The sequence below is a fragment of the Triticum aestivum genome, chromosome 3B (assembly GCF_018294505.1).
Source record: "Triticum aestivum cultivar Chinese Spring chromosome 3B, IWGSC CS RefSeq v2.1, whole genome shotgun sequence".
Classification (NCBI taxonomy): Eukaryota; Viridiplantae; Streptophyta; class Magnoliopsida; order Poales; family Poaceae; genus Triticum; species Triticum aestivum.
The window spans coordinates 796,946,233-796,956,036 of record NC_057801.1 but is presented as its reverse complement, the minus strand read 5'-3'; the positions used below and the strand labels follow the sequence as shown (position 1 = coordinate 796,956,036).

General features: G+C 47.4%; 1 pseudogene; it reads right to left on the bottom strand.

Annotated features, from left to right (window-relative positions):
* Window positions 1-4,945: 4,945 nt before the first annotated feature.
* LOC123066642 (putative disease resistance RPP13-like protein 2) lies at window positions 4,946-7,227 on the bottom strand (annotated as a pseudogene).
* Between the last annotated feature and the right edge of the window lie 2,577 nt (window positions 7,228-9,804).

The window sequence follows — 9,804 nt, the reverse complement described above, 5'->3', positions numbered from 1 at the left end:
GAGCAAGATGGGATTTGCCCCTCCGATCAGGAGAGATATACTCTAGGCCCCTCGCGTGATCGGACCAGGATAAGCATGGCCATCCGACAAGGATTATGAGATAATCCAGTTTGTGGTCGGTATCATTGGAACGAGAAAGAGGTCGGGCTAGCACAAGGATGACAGACTCACCTTGAGCCCGACAACATATATCGTGTAGCAAAAGGAACAGAAGTGTGACATGTTGTACAAGTTCGCCTAACCAACTTCATAGTCTACTTGCAGTGTTTGTATGATCCCAATTTTTCATGGCCTTGTATGACCAATTCAAGACATCATGCCAAGTTGTTTGGGTTTTCGACAAGTTTTGCATTTTAAAAAGTTTTTTCAGTGAAAAAATGTTGATAAACAGTCGGACGTGTCGCAATGTGCATATGGTGTCAGAAGTCATTTAAACCTGGCATGGATGACTACAATGGGCATGCCCACCTAGTGGCAAAAGTTAGCATTATTTTAAGGATGTAAAAAAAATACCATGTTCAATATAGGGTGTCTGGATACGCGAGAAGGCTTCATTCGAGAATATGTTGTTTCTCGACATCTTTGAAATGGCCTCATTTTTTCATGGTCTTATATGACAAATTGAAAGCACCATGCCAAGTTGTTTTGTGTTCTAGATAAACTTTGCATTTTCTGAAGTTTTCTCGGTTAAAAGGCAATTAAATGGCCGAATGTGTCACAACTTGCATACGGTGTCAGAAGTCGTCGAAACCTGGCATAGATATATCCCATTGGCATTCCCACCTATTCACAAAAGTTAGTATCATTTAAAGGATGTCCAAAAATAGACCATCTTCAACACAGGGTTCAGGTAGGGCTCAAAAAGGTATGTCTGAGAGCACGTTGTTTTCTGATATCTTTGCAATGGCCCCAATATTTTTCCATGGCCTTGAATGACCAATTCAAGGCACTATGCCAAATTGTTTTTGTTTTCTACAATTTTGCATTTTCTAGAGTTTTCTCGGTCAAAAAAGATTGATAAATAGCTGAACGTGTCGTACCATGGATATGTGCGCCTTCTTGCAAAAGCCGCGGTCATTTCAAGGATATTAAATAACAGATCATGTTGAATGGTTGTTTAGGTAGGCCAAAATGCTCCGTCTGAGACGACGTTGTTTCTCAACATTCTTGAAATGACCTCAGTCTTATCGTGGACTTGTATGACAAATTAAAGGCACCATGCCAAGTTGTTTGGGCTTTTAACAAGTTTTGCATTTTTGGAGTTTTTCCGGTCAACAAAGGTCGATAAATGGCCGGACGTACGCGTCGTAACATGCATAAGGTGTCAGAAGTCATTCAAACAAGGAATGGCTGCCTAAAATGGGCACGCCAACCTGCTTGCAAAAGTTGGGGTCAATGCTGAGATTTTCAAAAAAAAATTATGTTCAACACAAAATGTTCGTGTAGGCCAAAAGTGTTCATTTGGGAGCATCTCATTTCTCAACATCCCTTAAATGGACCTAATTTTTTATTGACCTGTATGACCAATTCAAGGCACCATGCCAAGTTGTTTGGGTTTTTCGACAAATTTTGTATTTTGTGGATTTTTCTCAGTGAAAAAGGCTGATAAATGGTTGGACACGGTATCGAAAGTTATTCAAACCTGGCATGGATGCTTACCATGGGCAATACCCACTTGGTAGAAAAAGTTGATGTGTTTGTGGGCGAGGTTGACACGTGTATGCTTCAGGATGTTCAACTATAAAGGAAGTCAAATAAATTTGGAGAATGACCTCTCGCTTGCCAACGTCCTGGAATTCGTAAGTCTATGGACCATGCCTACTTCAGGATGTTCAACTTGCCGAAGGCATGAGGGGGGACGATATCAGTTGCAAATTCAGCACATGATGAAACATATTTACTTTTTTCCCGCTTACAAAACGCAATTTCTTGGCATCATCAACTCCGACATGACACACATTGCTTGGAAAGGACGGGATGCACCAAAAATTAAATTCTTTGTCTGACTTGTCATTCAAGACCGCGTTTTGATGGCAGATAGGCTTGAGCGACTATGGGTGGCCCAATTGTGAGACATGCCAAATATGTAAGCAACAAAATGAAGCAAAGACTCCTTGTTTTTGGATGTAGATATTCCCTTCGGATATGGTGAATGATAAAGGAGTGGCTCCGGCTTGAGGAACTTCACCTCGAGGAGTGGGCAGCCTTGGACTCGATAAAGGAGTGGTGGTCGTCGGTGTTATGGCGCAATGGGGCGCGGAAGAAGATAATGTTGTCCATCATCATACTAGTCTCACGGGAGATCTGGAACGAGAGAAATGCACATGTTTTCCGCAACAAGAGCTCCGTGCCCTCGCTAATCATCGACAAGATATATGGTGAGCTCAAGAGTTGTGTAATGGCGGGCGCCAAGCACCTACGTGATTTAATCCTGGGAGAGTAATCCCTTGTATTGGCCACTTTGGCCTTAGTTTCTCGTTTTTTTTCTAAAAACTTGTCTCCTTAATTAATGAGAGACGAGGCAAATCTTTTGGTCCCATTATACAAAAAAATCATCTAGGTCTTTTGTATTTACACAGCTCAAAGCCGAACATACCACAGTATTTTTAGACGGGATGACAACTACAGTATATTAAAGGTGCATTTCCGGCCAAAGTCACCATGTTAACGGTTATTATGGAGATCGGGCTGATATCACAACTCTGCTAGAGTTGCTCTTAGGTCATATTTAGAATGCTAAAAAACATACTACAAGATCAATTTTGACAGTTGAAAAATTCAGATACCACTTCTGCAGGCCTCGCACGCGCACACAAGGCTCGTCAGCAACATTTTTTAGCAGGGTAGGGAGCATCTTTAAGCCAGATTAAACTAATACTAATATTTATTTTTGTACTACAAACACTCCTGGTAGTAAGAGAGTTGCAACAAGTTCGGCTTGGGATGCTTCAGATGGCATGGCCAAACAGCAGAGTTTTTTTTTCCGGAAAGGAGGATGACTCCAGGCCTCTGCATCTAGAAGATGCATACAGCCATTTTATTGATTATTTTTGAGGACCTTACAAAGTATAACAACAATATGCCTGAATCAACCATCTTGGCAGCATCTGACGCTACTCCTGTTCAAATGATGAAGGGGTGCAAGCTGGGCCACATACCCATACCTCTCACCTAAGCCTAACATCTAAAGTCGGAGGCCCCGACCGAGCCATCTACCGGGTCCGGGGCTCAAACCGGTCTGACGCACTCACATGTGTCATCGCCACCATCTTCCACTGGTCCATCTTCAGAGCAGATTGAGGTGACAACCTTGGTAGGTCATCCGCCATCGACGCCACCACGACGCCAAACGACGACCTCCACCTACGCGAACTTTGGCAGGTCCTCCGCCATTGACGCCACCACGATGCCAGCCGACGACCTTCACTTACGCGACTCCATCTCCAAGCAACGGAAATAAATCCATTCTAGGAAAGGGCCGCACCACCGCTGTTGCCCACCACCCACAAGCGCCACCCAACCCCAAGGTTCCCAAAGCGGCGCCTTCAAGAAGGGAACGACGCCGTGAGCGCCGCCGCCGCCCAACAGAGTTAGGGCTTTCGCCCGGAAAACCTAGGGGAAGGTGAAGTGAGGAGATCAGTCCATACCGACGCCTCCAAGGAGGGAAACGGCGCCCTCAGGCGTCGCCAGCGGCGCGGCCGGTCATGGCCGGCCTGGGATTTTGCCCGAACTAGATCTCCTCACCAGCAGCACCTCCTGTACAGAACCGACAACCAAGAGGAAGCGCGGCCCGACCAGACTGGCCCGCACGCCGAACATGGGAGGAAGGGATGCACCAGATCGCGCACAGCGACCGCAGCAGAAGCCGCCGTCGGCCGCCAACGACCACCGGATCCCGCCGCCCACGCGGCCGGGACACCGGATCCACCACCCGCACGGCTGTGCCTTGCCAATGTAGCCGCCGCTCCGGATATCCCTACACAGGAGCAGGGCAACCGAGGCCCCGCCGCCACCATCCTTGGCGCCCCGGGCTTGCCCGACGGCTGCCTCAGGCGGCGGCGAGGGAGGGAGGAGGGAAGGGGGTGAGAAGAAGGGGCGGCTAGGGTTGGGAGGAGGAGGCGGCCCTACGGTATGTACATCTGTCCAAACAGCAGAGTGGTCTTGCTTCAGTACGTACTGCAGGGGTCTGCTAGCTTCACACCAAGAGCATCATCACAGGCTCCCAGACATGTAGGCGGCGAGCCTCTCAACGGGCCTCCCCCACGGCAACTCTTTGCGGAGGGCAGAGTAGGCGTTTTTCAGCCTCTCCTTTTGTTGTGCTTCCTGCTGTTGTACTTGGGGAGTGACCATATGTGCTCCGTCACGAGCTCCGCCTCCGTGCGCACGCCATACTGCTTGAGAAGAGCGTCCAGCTGTGCCTCGTACAAGCACTTGCACTGCCAAGCGCTCGAGAGGAAATCCGCTGGGCCAGGAACTTCCATGTCTGTGTCGTAAGGCAGGTCATTCAGCGTGCAGGTTTCTCCTTTGCGGGAATTGAATAGGCTACAAATTTTTGTGGTAGGATGACCCGACCGAAATAGAGCGTGTCACGTGCAGTTTGATAAGAGTTCACCTCGCTCACTGAAACTTGGCAAGTGAATTTGTGCTCTTTCCCTGAGAAACATCCAATCCCTAGCGGCCTGGTCCCTTATGCAAGAAGCACACAAATGCGCCATACAACCAAACATTTACACCCCCCCCCCCCCCCCCTTTCTAAGAAAACCAAACATTTACAACTTTTTATGAACTTGCTTGGCACTCTCTGTCCGCCAGATAGTATTACCCCAGGATTTGAATGCAAATGCATTTTTTGTTTGACATATAGTAGAGTTGGCAATTACAACAGCAACAATACAGGGCATGAATAGATTGTGATTGCAAACAAATAAGACATTACAACACGATAGAATACAACATTGCTTCACAAAATGTAAGACATTTGGAGATGTGACAACGGAAGACACTGAATCATGTACCTTCCAGTTTCCTTCGCCTTATGTTGCATGCCATTCAGTTATACCACATCTTTTCTTCTTGTTTGTAAGGCACCAATCCAATTGACTGAACTGACGCCGGAAGTTTGCAGATTATATGAGAAGGCAAACCGTCCGGTTCTAGATAGCAATTGTTTCCTTCAGCATATCCCGTAGTTCGTCCTTGATGTGTTGGGGCACATCCTCACTGCTATGCTTGACCACTGTAAGCTCAACAAGGTTCGGTCGGACCTTGCGAACATCCCATCCAGCCTCAGGCCATTTGACAGTGCCATCTAGCACTACTATCTGAAGATTTTGAAGATGCTGCCCGTTGAAGACACATGAATGGATCTTATCACCTTGCAGCTTCAAGTTGCCAAGGAGATGCATCCTTGTGAGAGCACTCTCCAATGCAGCCTTGTGTTCGCTACGTTTGAATCCATGCAGCTCCAGTGATCGGAGTCTCGTCATCTTGTGTAGTGGTCAGTGGACAATTCAATGGGTCCCATCCTCCTTCTTCGGCGGGCTTCACACCATGCAGGGTTTGTAGCTCATCCAATTCTTGCTTAATGGTCTCTGGAAGCATGAGGTTGTACGCAAGCACATGACGGAGCACCTTTATCTGCCAGAAGTATGGGTCAATCTTCTCCACTTGAGTGTTCCTTATGTCTAGTGTCTGCAGATTGAGCAGTCTTCTAAATTCTAATGCTCGATGGGAGCTTCTTCAGATTCCTGCATTCGACACGCAGGTACCGCAAATGGACCATGTCACCGATCTCATCAGGCAATCTATCAAGCCTCAGACCCCTTACGGAGATTAGGCGCAGAAACATGGACCAGCGCAGAAACTTGAGATCATGGCAATACTTCTTGCACAGACCAGTGCTATATATGCTCCTGTACTCAACGTAGCATATGAAGGAATGCAACTTATGGAACTTGTTAGTGAAAATGGTAAATCTTCCATCGAGACTCTGGTAGGAGAGTCGGCGCACCGATGGTGGTACAAAGGCATCATGTATGTCATGAACCTCAATGAAGCCAGCCTCATGAGCCTCTGAATGCAGGAATCCATGGAGGCTTTTGTGGACGCTGATCTTCGTGATGATTCCGGCGGCGTTCATCTCTTCAACCTGAACAAGGCATCTCAAGACCAGCTCCTTGATGTAATTGTGGCCTATCTCCTCCATAATCTTGCCTTTCTGTGGCTTGATGAATCCCTCGGCTATCCACATGAACACCGTGATATTGGCATGCATAATGACATTTTTGGGGTAAGCGGCCAAGTAGAGAAAGCATGACTTAAGGTCGTTAGGGAGGTCTTCAAAGCTTGCCCAGAAGACCCTCTCAATCGTCCTTTTTGTGGACATGTTAGCTCTTACTGCAGGTCTCGTCTGCCACTCGATACTCTTCTCCTTGGACAGTATAGCTTGAATTATCTTGTTGCCTACACCATCTTGTTCTTCTTCCATTCCTGGTCCAAGCCTAAGCTGTTGCAGCACTGCTTCCCACTGTCCTGGCTTCTCCTTGAATCGGAGTAGACCAGCAAGAACCACTATAGCCAGACGGTAGCCTCCAGTTATATCATACACAATTTTGTTGTACTTGGACATATCTTCCTTTCGACCAGATTGTTCTTTCCTAAAGGCTCTTGAATAGAACAGCTGCCCACTTCTTTTTTCGTCCAAACGGCTCAACTGGTGGACTCCGTTGATGCCCTGGTTGTTCATGGTATTGGCATGCCAAGCGACTTCTTCGCTCTCAATGTCTAATATCAGCACCACTCTGCTACCATTATTATCATCTGGTAGGCTCGCCCTCACACGATTGAGCATGGTCTTGCAGGATAAGCCACTTATGACCACCAGGTACCTCCTTTCTGCTAGGAGGAATCGGAGCTTATCACCGATAAGCATGCCGTTATCATGCTGAGGTTGTTGTCTCCCTTTATGTGCTTCATCATAGATTCTTTTAAGGAGATCTTCTGTGGTGGAATCCTCCGTCATGCGGTATGAAACTCGAATTTTGAAATGATCAGTCACCCTCCTATTATGATAGATATTGTGTACCACTGTCCTCTTGCCCACACCACTGCCCCAAATATGGAAATGAACATTTGCTGAGGGTGATCTCTCTGAAGCAACATTTGCGGAAGTGCCCTCACATCATCCTGAAAGCCCACGGGGTTCTCATAGCCATCCCACCTGTTCATTGAGTACTATTGTTAATGCCAAGCGATCGTTTGACTTTAGAATGCTTACTATAAAAGCATGTTAGATGTACTACAGAAAAAATATTACAGTCATCTTATTTAACATTTCCAATAAACATTCAGATTCATTGCATAGAAAGATGAAGCTGGATTTGTAGCAATGGATTTTTTGACAAAGGGTTGATTTTATTAGCTCAAAATGGAGCAGCAAGAGAATAAAAACACTATAAGCACACACCCGACCTCTACATAACTAGGATACACACAACCAACACTCACACATAAAAACACGCCGACAACTAGTAAAGTCATAAGACCAAAGCTATGTGTGGGCGAGGAAAAAAATAAAGTGTTCAGATTCGATCGACAAACTGTAGCAATGACCATATCCGCACCAACAACTCATGACACCACATTGACGATGAAATTCTTCAACAGCAACGCCTTCAGAAAGGGATCGACGCTCATGCGCCGCCATCACCGGATCCAACCATCAAGGCCAGAATCTAGAGTTTCATCCTGAAAAATTAGACCAAGCATATCCGAACAATGTCTTCAACAAGGTAACGACGGAGAAAGACGTCGCCATTGTCAGGTATAACCAACTCGGGTCAGACCTAGGCTTTCACCCTGAAGCTTAGGACCAGGTGCATGTAGCATCACCATCTAAGTCACTCATGTGTTGTCGCCACCACTTTTCCGTGATTCCAGCAATTACATGCGATGTGACCGTCGTCATTGCACAACTATCCCTTTCCGTCAAGTCTTCGTCCATAGTTTGCATCTCACCACCGAAGTCAACCACTGGATCTGGAGAGATAAATCCTCTCAAGACCTTTCAGTGACCACCGCCGTCATGGAGCCGCAGGAGGTTGCTGTAGCGCAGTCTGCAGCCACCACCCCTGGCCGACCGGGTCTAAATCACCACCAGATCTGACTCAGGTAACCACGTCGGGTCAGCCATGGACGACGTTGAAGCCGCGGCCGCCCAACATCAGATCCATATGGAACAACGACTAGCCCACACGTCACTGATGCAGATTTCGTGCGCCATGACGGCTGCCGAGCAGATCGGAGTGCAAACGAATCTGTGTAGTGAAGGTTGAAGCCCACACCAACTGCGCATGGCAAACCTCCATCCCGATCAAGCGCCACCTGACGAAGCCAGAACTGGTGCATGATCGCTCGAACCGTCACGCCCTGCAGCCGACTGTCGCCTGCACCACCACAGAGCCAAAGCCCTCGGGCGCCACGCCGGCAGCTGCTCGCCACGAGCACCGGCAACCATCCCCAGCAGCGCCTACCAGCCTCCGATGGCACCAATAGAGCCACCGCCCGCGAGCCCCAACAGCCCCGAGGACGAGCAGGTCCGTCAACTGTCACCGCTCCATATCCATGGGGGCGCATGGGAGAAGCTACCTCCCCACCAGATTCATCAGAGGCGTGTGAGGGCATGTACAATGATGGCATATGGATACAGATACCCATGACAAAAAATAGCTTAAAGCATCTACATTAGTTTTTTGATCCCAATGCAAGCTACCATTAATGGGCCTCATCAAAGAATAGAAAATAAAGACTCTCAGTACACATGCATCTCACTCTACACTTCAACCTTGTCAGCATTATGAACAGGACCACACTTTTTCTCCTCAAGCACCCGCCTCCTGCAGAGGATCCCGCTGCTCTATCCGGACCTACTTTTTCTGACATCCGATCCTACGTGGCCTATAGGGCATCACCCTGAGGCCATGCATTGTACATGCCCTGAGGGAAAGGCCTTGCCGCTACCGAGGCCGTGCGGGCTTTGCACGGCAGCGCTGTCTGGTGGTGGCGAGGGGAGGGTAGCAGGAGGAGGACGATCGGAGGAGGCGATCTACGTGCCTGCCCGTGCCGCTCCTAGAGAGCGGCGCAGGGTTGGGAGCAATTTGTGTCCTCATTAACTAGCTAGTTCCACAGTAGGGAGTATCAGAAACTAGCTAGTTTCACGATTAAAAATACACAAGCCACAACAACATACCCAGTCCTAGATTTATATTCCTATTAATGTTGCACTTCAATTTAACAGTAAGGCTCTAGGATTTTTATTCGTAGGCTAACTGGTAATCACTGCTTCATGGGACTGCACAATATAAAGCACATCTAGATGTGTCATAAGTATTGCACATCTAAGTTCTAAGTCATTGATCTTACGCAGAGATTCGCGTGGATATTTTTTTTCTTTTTTCTTTTCCTTCTTATGCTTGATTGAGTGACTTAGGTGTGCAATAATTAGGGCACATCTAGATGTGCCTTAGACAAACCCACCAAAAAACAACTCCGATGTAGAAAAAAGCACTAGTGGTTAAATTTTTCGACAAAAGGGTGGTTTTTATTGACTCAAAATGAAGCATCAAATGGATACAAACACAATAAGCACACACCCGTCATATGTATAGCTAGGATGCACACAGCCATTACGAACACGAGTGCGCGCACGCACGCGCACACACACACAAAACGCCGGCAAATCAAAGTCCCATATGACCAAAGCTAAGCCTAAGCAAGAAAAAGAAAAAACATCCCAAAGCGATCAAA